This window comes from Giraffa tippelskirchi, chromosome 2 (genome assembly GCF_054371585.1).
Source record: "Giraffa tippelskirchi isolate mGirTip1 chromosome 2, T2T-mGirTip1v1.2.pri, whole genome shotgun sequence".
NCBI lineage: Eukaryota > Metazoa > Chordata > Mammalia > Artiodactyla > Giraffidae > Giraffa > Giraffa tippelskirchi.
In genome coordinates, this window is record NC_137276.1 from 187,035,210 (window position 1) to 187,049,590 (window position 14,381).

At 40.1% G+C, this 14,381-nt stretch overlaps 1 protein-coding gene across 5 annotated transcripts in view; it reads right to left on the reverse strand.

Moving 5' to 3' along the window:
• ZPLD1 (zona pellucida like domain containing 1) overlaps positions 1–14,381 on the reverse strand; it is a 664,056-nt gene that overhangs the window by 540,540 nt on the left and 109,135 nt on the right. For 4 of the 5 annotated variants that reach the window (XR_014069128.1, XR_014069135.1, XR_014069134.1 and 1 more), the window contains exon 3: positions 13,096–13,202. The gene's annotated coding sequence lies outside the window, so the exon portion shown is untranslated. Of the gene's footprint in view, positions 1–11,248; positions 13,203–14,381 lie in introns of those variants that run through there. The other variant, XR_014069132.1, reaches the window with a different exon arrangement.

Consider the following 14,381-nt stretch of genomic DNA (forward strand, 5'->3'; position numbering starts at 1 on the left):
ACTCAGATCATCAGCTCCTTATTGCAAAATTCAGGCTCAAATTGAAGAAAGTAGAGAAAACCAAGGGGTCATTCAGGTATGACCTAAGTAAAATTCCTCATGATTACACAGTGGAGGTGATGAATAGATTCAAGGGATTAGATCTAGTAGACAGAATTCCTGAAGAACTATGGATGGAGGTTTGTAACATTGTACAGGAGGTGGTGACCAAAACCATCCCCAGGAAAAAGAAATGCAAGAAGGCAAAGTGGTTGTCTGAGGAGGCCTTACAAATAGCTGAGAAAAGAAGAGATGTGAAAGGCAAAGAAGAAAGGGAAAGATACACCCAAATGAATGCAGAGTTCCAGAGACTAGCAAGGAGAGATAAGAAACCCTTCCTCAGTGATCAATGCAAAGAAATAGAGAAAAACAGTAGAATGGGAAAGGCTAGAGATCTCCTCAATAGAATTAGATATACCAAGGGAACATTTCACGTAAAGATGGGCACAAAGAAGGACAGAAACACAGGAACCTAACAGAAGCAGATTGAGGAGGTGGCAAGAATATACAGAACTGTACAAAAAAGTTCTTAAATGACCTGGATAAAAGATCCTATAGATATTAAAAGTAATTTTAAAAAGTGCTATTTTGAACAACTTTTTGCCAATAAATAGAACAACTTACATGAAATATACACATATCTTGAAAAACATGTCGTGAACAGGCCTGACATTAAGTTTTAATTACAACGTAAGTGCCTGACATTGAGCTTTTGATTGCTGAGGCATCCATTTAAAAGATACCAATCTCAAATAAACATATTGCCAGCTGCATGACAGAACAAAACAACTAGATAAGGAACTAGTCCACTCCTACGCATGAAATTCTCCTTTTATAAAACCCGGGGTAACCTAGATTACTGACCACTTTAGTGACTCCTGCATTTACTGAATTCCCACACTTATGCTTTAAATTCACCAATAAACAGTGAACTCACAATGCCCCAGACACCTTACTCTTGGACCATAATAAAGGCAGAGCTCCAGGTTTTCTCTCTCTCTGTCTCTAAGACCTTGCTGTGTGGCTTTCAGGCATGCTGTGTACACTCTAGGATCTGTGAGTAATAAATCTTGTTCTTAAAAGTTCCTTGATCCTTTCTTGCTGAAGTGCATCCTGCAATCGAAATAGAACCACAAGGGCCAGGCCAGCCACAGTATTAGTAAGGATAGGGGAGGGTTCTGTAAGGTTGTAGGGCTGGGTGAGTGCCTTAGAGACTCCCAGCCAAGAACTCTATTCAGTGGTTAGTTCATATATGAACTAACAATTTTAATAAGTAGTAAAATTAAGGAATATTCCACAAATGTTGTTGGGACAATTGATCTGGGAAATGCATTATTTTCCAATCTTACCGCCCCCCCCAAAAAAATAAGAAACAATTCACATTCACTTAGAAATGGACAACAGTAGTTGTTAACCATATGTATTGGCCTGAACCACCTGGGCATCTCTCAGAACAGAAGAAAGTGGGAGATAAATTCTACAAATATTCAGGGAACTGACATATCAGTTAAATTTTTAGAGGCTTAGTGGTCTAGAGCATGTTGGACATATCCTCCAAAGTAAAGCATTGATTATTTTACTTTGTATCTCTCATCAAGAAGTACAACACATAAGGGCTTCTTCAAGTTCTGAAGGGAGTATATTCCATACCTGGGATATTACCAGGCTTCCCTGGTGGCTCAGCTGGTAAAGAATCCACCTACAATGCAGGAGACCCTGGTTCAATTCCTGGTTCAGGAAGATCCCCTGGAGAAGGGATAGACTACCCACTTCAGTATTCTTGGGCTTCTGTAGGGCTCAAAGCAGGAAAGAGAAAGCTAGCAGACCCAGCCTGTGGTACAAGTGGCCCTGATTCTTGAATCACATGACTACATCCCCTGCAATGGAAAATCATATATCTGATGAACAACAAATTCTGCTGTTCTACTAAACCATAGTAGAGATAGAGAGCTAGTTCCTGGAACATCATGTGAACCACCAGCTAGAACTGCTAATGATAAAGCTGTCAGACCTACAAAATCACAATAAGGTCTGAAGGCCCAGCAATAGGCCATCATGAGATGCAACTAGAACATCTGAGATTGAGCATGAAAAGGGCTGGAGGGTTCAAGCAAGCTCCATGAGCAGGTAGCTAAATCAGCATGTCATTGTCATCAACCTCTATTGCACCAGTTCAAACATATGGCCACATAGCAATTAGTTTAAGACTATCTTACCATGATGGTTAGTTTGTGTGGCAATTTCAGTGGACCACAGGGTGCCCAGATATTTGATCAACCATTATTTGCGTGTTTCTGTGAGGGTAGTTCTAGGTGAGATTAACATTTAAATTGGTAGACTGAGTAAAGCAAATTGCCAATCAGAATGTGGGTGGGCCTCATGCAACCAACCAAGACCAGAATAGAACAAAAGGTTGATCCTCCCTTGAATATGAGAATGCTCCTGCCTATTGGCCTTCAAGCTATGGCATCCACTCTTCCTGGTTCTACAGCAACTTCTGGCCTAAATAAACATGTATATCTCCTATTGGTTCTGATTCTCTGGAGAACATTGACTATATTTGTGAAGGCAAAATGATTAAGCTTGGTCCATGGATTAGCCAGCTCAGTATGTGGGTGTAAGCCTAAGAAGACAGTGCTTGAATTATATTTCTATTCAATGGTGACTGTGAAAGAGAACGGTGGGAGGAAATCTTCCCATTGGGCTAAGCTTTGCGAGATATGTATCTTTTTGTGATTAAAAAAAAAAAAGTGACCAGTGTAAAATGACTTAGCACAGCTGATCAAGGTTTTAGAAGGAGAAATACTGAAAGATTGGGGTCAAGAAAATCTATAGTAGGAGCATGAAATGTGGATTCACATATGGAAATGGATTCAAAGTCTAAAGGTTTTGTATTGCATATAATCCCTAAAGAGAATCTATGACAGAAAAATCACTAAATGCGCAGGTAGACAAAATTATTTCACAGTTGACATACGTTAGTTTGCATTGGCCATTCCTTGCATTGAACACGTGGACAAAGTAGCCACGGTGGCAGAAATGGAGGCCTTGTATGAGCTGAAAAGCATGGGCTCTCACTTATCAAAGTTGATCCAGCTACTGCTACTGCTAGATCTCCTACCTGTCAACCCTAAATGGCTGTTACAGGACTCTTAATGAGACTGTGGTAGTTTATCTCCAGTGTGGCCACCATCAATTCCTCTCTTCCCTATATGCACATGCCATCCCCCTGTCCATACGTAAAATCCATTCCTCCTTTATCTCAAATCCAGGCTGAGCTTTAATGACTCACCAGTAGAAATACAGACATTCTGTAACTTCTAAAGCTAAGTTGTAAGAAGCTTTGCAACTGTTACTGGACCTCTCAGAATGCTCTTTCCTAGAATGTTTTTTTGAGAGAAACCATCTGCCCAACAAGCAGCTTGAGATATCTACCTTGAGACAACCATGCTGCGAGAAGACCAAGCCATCTACAGAGACCTGAATAATGAGACACCATGTTCAAAGAGCAAGAGACAGACCAAGGTACATGGAGACATCAAACTTCTGAGGAAAAAGCCACCTTAGAAGTGAATCCTCTAGCCTCAGATACTCCTGCTAAAGCCGTGTGGATCAGAAACATACTAGCCAGGTGAGTCCTTTCTGACTTCTTAAATCAGGAGATCAAGAGCAAAATAGAATTATTTTAAGTCACTAAGTTATGGGGTGGTTGATTATACAATAATAAAGACCAACCCGCCAGTTGGTGGCAACTTAACGGCATTAGACCCCTTCTACCTTGGAAAAAGTAACAATTCATTCTGACACTAATATGCAACTCTTCAAGGTAAGGATTAGTTTCTATTTGCAGGCCTGAAAGCTTAGAAGGTATTTGACTCACTGTCCCAGCATCCCACATTATATCACCTTATATCGAGAGAACAACAGCAAAGGAAACACAGGAGTTGGCACATGATTGCAAAATCTCTTAGCTCATACTGTACCAAGGAGAACTCACAAAAATGACAGATCAGAGGCAATACCTTGCAAGGATAGGAATCCCATCCTTTAGAATAGTGTACTTTAAAAATCAATGACCTTTATATGATTTCTAATAGATCACTAATAGGTTGAATACATGAGTCCAGGAACTAAGCGGTGGAAGTAGACATGGCCCCACTTACCATCACTCCTGGTGACCCACTTGGGAAGTTTCCCCAAGTTTTTGGAGAAGCTTCCTGTTGCTGCAACTCAGGGCTTTTTAGAGTTAGAGGTCTCAGTTCCTCAAGGAGGAACATCTCCACCAGCAGACACAGGTAAAGCCCCATTAATCTCCATAGTGTCTCTACCTCCTGAGCCCTTTAGCTTCGCATTCCATGATATTGGCAGTCAATAAGAGCAGCCATTTGATGTGGGCTGCCCCAGGAAGAGGGTGCGACTTGGGGCAAGGTGGTTGTATATAGTGATCTTGAGGAGGACTGGCACCTAAGGGCTGAATGTTGACAGCATTCCCAGCAGTTAAATAGATAAAATTTTCTGTCCTATAGGAGAATCTGAGCAATGCATCATATTCTTCTTATCTACTTCATATTGTATTTGGAGAAGGTAATGGGAGGACCTTGTATTTCATATGTAGATATTCATACTTGACCTCAATAAAATTCCTGGTAGTTGTAAAAGCAAACCCAAGAGATCTTATTTAAGCCTTCATTATAGATACTGCAAATGTTGGTGAAAAAAATACAGGTTTTCAACTGACCAGTGGAGTTGGGAGATTTAAGGATCCAGAAGCAGATCCAGACATATAAGATCAACGAACTGACAAAGGTGACACTGCAATTTAGTAAAGAGGACAAGGATAGTCATCTTAATAAACAGTACTGGGCAAATTGGATCGCCATCTGAAAACTAATGCATTTTGATCCTTACCTCATGTCACGCTAAAAAGTTAACTACACAGATTATTGATCTCAGTGTAAAGGATAAGCTTTTAGAGGAAAATAAGAAAATAAGTTGTTAAACATTTCCCAGCACATTGATATCCTCCTATCCTGCCTGGTCACTTTTCACCCTGCACCTCCTGAAAACTCCTTCCTCAGCTGATGAACACTGAGAAAACTGACACCATAACGGGGAAGATTCATAACATCTGTCGAACAATAAAACTACCTGAATTTATGGTCATACTTTCCATTTTCTCTCTCATTAAAATAAAAGCTCTACCTCTGTCCTCTCAAAAGAAAAACAAGCAAGTAAAAATGAAAACTCCACTTTTATTCTGAGTCCTCTCTTTATGCTTCTTTCCTCACCTGTAAGCAAAGTAAGACTACTAATAGCTCCTGCTTCATCATAGGAGTTCCGGAGAAGGCAATGGCACCCCACTCCAGTACTCTTGCCTGGAAAACCCCATGGACAGAGGAGCCTGGTAGGCTGTAGTCTGTGGGGTCGCTAAGAGTCGGACATGACTGAGCGACTTCAGTTTCACTTTTCCCTTTCATGCACTGGAGAAGGAAATGGCACCCCACTCCAGTATTCTTGCCTAGAGAATCCCAGGGATGGCGGAGCCTGGTAGATTGCCATCTATGGGGTCGCACAGAGTCGGACACAAATGAAGCGACTTAGCAGCAGCATCATAGGAGTTCAGTTCAGTTCAGTTCAGTTCAGTTGCTCAGTCATATCCGACTATTTGCAACTCCATGGACTGCAGCACGCCAGGCCTCTCTGTCCATCACCAGCTCCCACAGCTTGCCCAAACTCATGTCCATCGTGTCGGTGAGGCCATCCAACCATCTTATCCTCTTCTCCTCCCATCTTCAATCTTACCCAGCATCAGGGTCTTTTCAAATGAGTCGGTTCTTTGTATTAGGTGGCCAAAGTACTGGAGTTTCAGCTTCAACATCAGTCCTTCAAATGAATATTCAGGACTGATTTCCTTCAGGATGGTCTAGTTGGATCTCCTTGCTGTCCAAGGAATTCTCAAGAGTCTTCTGCAACACCACAGTTCAAAAGCATCAATTCTTTGCCACTCAGCTTTCTTTATAGTCCAACTCTCACATCCATACATGACTACTGGAAAAACCATAGCTTTGACTAGATGGACATTTGTGGGTAAAGTAATGTCTCTGCTTTTTAATATACTGTTAGGTTGGTCATAGCTTTTCATCCAAGGAGCAAGTGTCTTTTAATTTCATGGCTACAGTCACCATCTGCAGTGATTTTGGAGCCCAAAAAAATAAAGTCTGACACTGTTTCCACTGTTTCCCCATCTATTTGCCATGAAGTGATGGGGCTGGACGCTATGGTCTTAGTTTTCTGAATGTTGAGTTTTAAGCCAGCTTTTTCACTCTCCTCTTTCACTTTCAAGGCTCTTTAGTTCTTTGCTTTCTGCCTTATGGGTGGTGTCAACTGATATTTCTCCTGGTAATCTTGATTCCAACTTGTGTTTCATCCAGCTCAGCATTTCGCATGATGTACTCTGCATATAAGTTAAATAAGCAGGGTGACAATATACAGCTTTGATGTACTCCTTTCCCAATTTGGAACCAATCTGTTGTTCAATGTCCAGTTCTAACTGTTGCTTCCTGACCGGCATACAGATTTCTCAGGAGGCAGGTCAGGTGGTCTGGTATTCCCATCTCTTTCAGAATTTTCCACAGTTTGTTGTGATCCACACAGTCAAAGGCTTTGGCGTAGTCAATAAAGCAAAAGTAGATGTTTTTCTGGAGCTCTCTTGCTTTTTCGATGATCCAATGGATGTTGGCAATCTGATCTCTGGTTCCTCTGCCTTTTCTAAATCCAGCTTGAACATCTGGAAGTTCACGGTTCACATATTGTTGAAGCCCAGCTTGGAGAATTTTGAGCATTACACTTTTCTTGAGTGTGAGATGAGTGCAATTGTGTGGTAGTTTGAGCATTGCTTGGCATTGCCTTTCTTTGGGATTGGAATGAAAACTGCCCTTTTCCAGTCCTGTGGCCACTGCTGAGTTTTCCAGATTTGCCGGCATATTGAGTGCAGCACTTTCACGGCATCATCTTTTAGGATTTGAAATAGCTCAACTGGAATTCCATCACCTCCACTAGCTTTGTACATCATAGGAGTAGGTAGCATTAAATTAGTGATGTTAAAAATAGTTAAAATATTGACTGGGTCATGGCAAGCACTAAGTAAGTATTAGTCACTACTCTACCCAGCAGGATATCTTGAAGAAGTTGAGTCTACTTATAGTCTTCACTTTCTCACCTCTCATTCACTCTTAAAATCAAATAGCATTGGACCCATGTAAAAACTTCTCTAAAGTCTTCCCATTGCATGTGTGATAAACTTTTAATCCCTTACCATGTAATCTAGCAGACCTTTCCCTTGTGATCCGGCCCCTGGTCATCTCATGTTTTCTCTTAATCCTTCCGTTCTGTTAAATCACTGTGTGCTGTGCTGTGCTTAGTCGCTTAGTTGTATCCAACTCTTTGTGACTCCATGGACTGTAGCCTGTCAGGCTCCTCTGTCCATGGAATTCTCCAGGCAAGAAAACTGGAGTGGGTTGCCATTGCCTTCCACCAGGGGATCTTCCCAACCCAGGGGTCAAGCACAGCCCTCCCACATTGCAGGCAGATTCTTTACCATCTGAACCACCAAGTAAGCCCAAGAATACTGGAGTGGGTAGCCTATCCCTTCTCCAGGGAATCTTCCTGATCCAGGAACTGAACCAAGGTCTCTTGCATTGCAGGCAGACTCTTTACCAGCTGAGCTACCAAGGAAGCCCATTCAATTACTATGCTTCAGATGAAATGATATTGTTCCTCTTCCTCCAATATTCCAAAGTCATTCCTGCCTTTACAATTGTTGCTTTATTTTTTATTTGCCTCCCTCCATAAGTTACCATGAAAGTAGACATCAGGTCTGTTTTCTCATCCATCAATCTTCAAATACCCAGTGAACAATGTCTGTTACATACTAAGTCCTCAAAAAAAGTGTGTGGACATCAAGAATTAGTTAATGAAAAACCCATTCTAACCTGACTTCCTTCCGTTTCATGTTTCCAAATCCAGGAGACGCATCTTTTCACACTTTATGCTATTTTCCCCATGAGTCCACAGTTCACTCCATGAAACTCTCTTCCTTGGCTTTTACGAGACCACTGTTTTCACGATTTTTCTTTGACTCCACTGTTTTCACCTGTTCAATATTCTTTGCAGGCTCCTTATCCCCTCTATATATCTAAATTTTGAGTGTGTCAGGCATGGCTGGATCATGGGAATAATTTCTGCTTAGGTGACCCAGGTCATCTGCACCAAACCTGATACATTGCCTTGGTATAAAAATTGCTGTGAACAAATCTGTTAGAGGGTGGGGAAGAATTCTGGCATTTTTCCCTCCCAAATGGAATTTTTGGTTAGACACCTGAATCTACAGAATAGGTAAGATAATTTCTTCATGTGTAAGATGAAGACAGAGAAATCCCTTATCAATTCACAGCCTTGACTTTGAAACTTTGTGATATTCTCAGGCTCTGGTTATCTGCCTCATGTAGTCGCAAACAGTCAGACACAACTGAGTGACTAAGCACACCACAGCCTGAGTGTTGCTTCTTGTCTCTGCCCAGGCTTGTTACCTGCTCTTCCCTCAATCTGTCACATGCCCACTCCCAGCACCTTTGTTCTCACACTACACCCTCTCCGTACCTCCAATTTGTAACATCTGTCGTTTGCTCTCTGCAGGCACATACAGACGGGATTGCACAGCAAGGCAACCATGTGTGAGAAGAGGAAGAGCAATTAACCTCTGTACATTTTATCACACAGTCACAGATCACCTCCCTGAAAGGATTTAACTCAACATAATTTCTCTCTCATTCATCTGCCACTTCTGCGTACTCCCTTCCATACTCCATACTCTCTTCTGCGTACTGAACCCTTCCTGCAGAGACCATAGACTAGACTTGCCACAGAAGCACAATGTCTGAAATATGAATAAGGGACCAACAGAAACAAATAAGAACACCCATTTATTATTTTCTTTTTCTGGCCAATTTGAACACTATTTAATCTGTATGAATCAGGGCCGTGTTTTTAAAAGGGCATCACCTTAAAACACAGAAAGAGGATTAAAGACCATCCTTTCAGGTGAAAATATCTGACTAAGTGTTAACAGGCAGAGAACTCCAGCTGTAAGTCTTCCAAACATTTTTGCTTAGTAATAGATGTATTGTTCCCTTTGCCTGATATCCTCCCTTTGTTGGTAGAGGCAACAAAAGGAGGGGCACGGGAGGCAAGAAGAAAAATTAACCTAGTTATTCTTGGTCCAGGTACTTGACCAGGCAGATGTATCTGTCAGAATTAGGGAGCTGATCACCAGTGGCTTGATATGCCTTCACCAGAAGAACCTGCCAACACCTTTAGGACTTCTAACTTTAGAAAACAATTGGTAGCAACAAACAACTATGACCTGAATTATTTTACTCATAAAATAACTCCTGCTTATCATTTGTTCCAACTTATTCTGTACCAGCTCAGCAGAAAGAAATGCTAAATTATTTGCAAGTTCTGTGTGCACCTAGCTCATCTCCTGAAATTGAAGCTGTAGCCTTATTTATTTTTTTGTTTTTTTCTCCTACTTCAGTACTAGTGCAAGGAGGGATTGTTTTATGGTTTATTTTTCCAGAGGGATAATGCAAAGTCATGCTGCACCAGTTCCTGAGAGAAAAATCAAGGCCAATGATACACACAAGATATAAGTCTCATAACCCCCTAAAAACAGATAAAAATAACCAGAGAAATGGCAATAAACCCAATTTAAACAAATCTGTGGAAGATGCAAATTGGATGAAGGAGTGGTGACTAGTTTAACGTAGTAAAGGAAGGTGAACTCTAAATTCCCATAGTGATGAAAACAAAGAAAAGCAAGTTTATCCACTCCACACATTGGAATTTCTGGTTTGATAGTCAGTCTTCCCCAACAAATCCATAAGCTCCTTCTCAAGGGCAGCATAGATTCTATCTTCACTCAGATTTTACTCCCAGAACCTAATAAAATGCTTGGCTGATAATTAGGGCTCAAAAAGTATTCATGAGTAAAAAGAGTGACTATATTACCTTGTTAAAGTATCTACTGGAAGACCTATTTACCTAATTCAGCTTTTAAAATCATATTCTATGGTCAAAATTCTCCTTGGGGAGCTGGCCTAACATGGTGCTTTATTATTTAGACAGAATCCATGAAATGAACTAGCAAGAGACAACAAAGAGATGGTTTTCTTTTGCTGCTATAATAAATTACTGTGAACTTAGTGCCTTAAAACAAAATAAATTTATTATCTTACCGTTCTAGAGGTCAGCCATGTTTCTTTCTGGAAGCTCCATTTCCTTGGACTTTCCAGTCTCTAAAGGCCACCCACATTCCCTGGCTTGCAGCCCTCTTCCTCTATTTTCAAAGCCAGCAACAGTGGGATGGGTCCTTCTCATAGTATATCAGTCTGATCCTTGTTCTATCATCACACCTCTCTCTGACCCAACTATGAAAGTTTCTCAACTTTTAAAGGCAGGTGTGATTAGATTGGACCTCCTAGATAATCTAGCTTAATCTCTCATGTCAAGATCCTTACCTTAATCACATATGCAATGGGTAAAGTAATACAATCCACAGTTTTCAGATAAGGGTATCTTTGGGGAGATTTTTTTGCCCACCACAAATGTCTTCAAGTACGACTGGACTATATTGGGCCTATGCTCTCAGCACCTCTTAGAAGGGTCCTGTTTCCTTGAAACAAGACCAGTGTCAGCCATACTCAGCTGGGAAGGAAAATCCCTCCATAAATTATATCAATAAAATACCACCTCAAGGCAAGCCCCCAAATGTCCCCTCTTCTAACAAGACTTAATCTGGCTTTAGTCATGTCTCTCACAGTGATCACCTGACTGACTGCTTACATCAAGCTATATCAAGCTGATCCATTTTTCTTTTTCAGAGAGACAAACATAACCATGCAGAACCATGCATCTACTCAAATAAGTTGAAGACTGAAAAAGAAAACATGTAAATTAGCCCTCAGAAGAAATCCTTTCAGTTCATGTTTCAACAGAATAGTATCTTTCCACAGCTAAAGGTCATTCATCAATCTAGTTTTTGTTAGATTTTTTTTTTTTTTTTTTGGTCAATTTGGTTAATGGGTTTTTTTCCCCCTCACTTCTCCACTTTGCTTTTCTCTTCTCCCATCATTGGAATGGGTGAATGACCTTTCTTTTTTGTCTTGTATTTGTCCAAATCCAACCACTCCTGACAGTAAATTCATCTTCCTTCACAACCCAGTCTTCCTCGCTTTCTGTATTTCACAGCACCTGTTCTCAGGAGACTGTTCAGACAAGCACTGATTGGCTGAGTTATTATTACCATTCATTCCAAGACCATTGGACACCCATAGTCAAGAGAGGGTCCAAGGCATCTATTAGCATGAACCTCTGAAGAAAGGACAGCAGAATGTTTTTCAAACAGCTATAGAATTCATTTGAGATTTGATTATTTATTACAAAAGAAGAGGTTCTTATTTTGATTCTCTGAGACTTGAGTGTAGCAGCACAAATTAGATTTCTTTAACATGCATCATTCCTATACAGGCTATGCTGTAGCTCAACCTTCTCTGAAACTAACACCTCAAGTAACCATATGATTAAACTGATATTTTCAGGGGAAGGGGAGTGTGTGATTCAAGAATGAAACCTATACTTGCTATACTAATTTCCCCAGGTTATCAGAATTATGAAATGCTGCCAGTTGGAAATTTCCATTTCCCAGCACTTGAGAAACATTTGAAATATGGGACAAATCCTCCTACCAGGAAGTTTTGCTAAGGTGTTTAATTAAAATTCCAAACTATCACAGAAATCAGACATTAAGTCTGATTCCCCAACACCTCCCACATTTGTGTTCACCACATCTTCACTGGTAGCTGGCCCACTCTTTCCATAAAATACCCTCCTGCACGGCATACACTTAGCCTTGAAGCTGGTTAGAGAATCCTCCCCAAGCCTCACAGCTATACCACCATCTCTTCTCTCTACTAAAACTGACATTGATTGCCATTGCTCAGGTTTTCACTTTTTTTTCCTTCTCAGGAGGGAAACAAGTCACCCACTAACCCTTCCTTGCCATTCTTCCTTTCCACTGGAAGCCCTCATCACCTGTATTTCTTTCACTGTGACCATGAAAAGGGTAACTTATTCATGAGTTCTTTAAATGATAATTATGATTTTGTTTCTCTTCCATCCTCCCACCCAAGGATGTGTACTTCTTGTTTTTGTCAGTTTCTTTCTGTGTTCTTTCAAGACTTCTTTTTTGATTCATGGTCTCCTTTTCCCTTCACATTTCCTAAATCCATGCCTGTGAGTTTATGTAGCTATTACGGTAGCATTATACCATAAATAGGAATGGGTATAAATTTCATACTGACAAATACAAGGGTTCATTTGCTGTAAATATTATACAGGATAACACAGAGAGAATAGAACAAAAAAGACTAGTACTTTGACTTCTGAGCAACAACTAGGGCACCTCTGGAGTCAGTCAGGAGCCTATCTTACTCATAATTGGCTTGCAATATTTTAAATAATGAATAAGGTAGTGCCTTTATGAGTTCAACGAAATGCAGATCTAAAAAGCTATACATCATCACAAATATCTCCACCTTCTTTATTCATTTGGGGATTCTTGGTTTGAAACCTTTAGCATGAGTCATAAAACCAAAACAAATTTTAGAATAAAAGCAAATTTAAAAAAAAGCAAATTGTTTACTGTTATAACATTTCTAGGAACTAAGTGTTTGATAATCTACAGTGCTTACCACTGTGCCTATCACATAATGAGCTCTCAGCGGATGGCTCTTGAATGGATAGATATACTAATGAATTTACAGTGTGGAAAGAAAAGGAGAGAGGCTTATTTCAATACAATGTACCTGAAAGTTCATCCATTACTTCAATGTCAGGACATGTATGCTATTTCATGAATGAGTGCCAAGCATTTTGAAAAGATGTTGATAACTGAGTGTAGATCAAGGTAAAACCCAGTAGTGAGTAAGAATGACACACCTCCATGCTGTTTGGCTTCATTTTTCTTCTGCCAGTCACAGCTCCCAAACTTCTTGTCAGAATTCATTTTGCTTCCTTATTAAAACCAATATTCATAGTCAAGGTATCTGCAAGGAAAAACACAAACAACAGAGAAAGCTAATACTTTGTATTCATTCCTCTTGAAGACAGCTCACAAGTTAGTCCTTCTCCTTTTACCTCTACAAACTCTACATCCTTCATTTGCCCAGTTTCTTTCTCATCCTGCCTTCAGAAAACTTTTCCCACCCTGCCTTGGAGAAATATATAACCCTCTGATGAATGGAATACTAATGAGACAAGGTAAGAACGACTTCAATTCTTTCTAGGATAACAGAATTCTCTTTTCATATTCATAAATTCTCTCAACCTCATAGAACCAGCAAAGTCAAAGAGACTCAAGGTTCTGCATTAACTGAGAGACTGGCTCTCCTCTAGAGTGGCAAGTCCAAACTTTGGTCAAATCTGGGTCATTTCCATTCTCGGTAAAACAAGTGAATTTGTTTGGCACAGCTGCCCAGGGACTGCTCTGTGGAAAACATAGTGGGTATAGATTGACCTAGGATTCCAGATTCAAGGAAGTGAATCCTACTTTTTTTTTTATTGGAGTATAGTTGCTTTACAATGTTGTGTCAGTTTCTGCTGTACAGCACAGTGAATCCACCACACATATACACATATCCCCTCTTCCTTTGATTCCCTTCCCTTTTAGGTCACCACAGAGCAATGAGCAGTTCTTATGCTATATAGTAGGTTCTTACTAGTTATCTGTTTTATACATAGCACTGTATATATGCAAATCCCGATCTCCCAATCCATCCCACTCTTCTTCCTCCCTTGGTATCCATATATTTGTTCTCTACATCTATGTCTCTATTTCTGCTTTGCAAATAAGTTAATCTATATCATTTTTCTACATTCCATGAATATAGAGGAATAGATAAAAGTAAATGTGATACATATACACAATGGAATATCATCCAGCCATAAAAAGGAACGATATTGTGTCATTTGAAGAGATGTGAATGGATCTAGAGACTATCATACAGAGTGAAGTCAGAGAGAGAAAAACAGACATCATATATATTAACTCAAGTGAGTCTTGCTTTTGGATAAAAAAAAATCTCTGTTCACAACAAAAAAGAATGGTTGGGGGTTGGGGGTGAGTAAGAATATAACATTATTATCTTTGCTTCAAATTGTGCCTGGATTAGACCCAGATCCATATAAGACACTCAGAATACATTACAGTGCCCCAGTTTTTATCG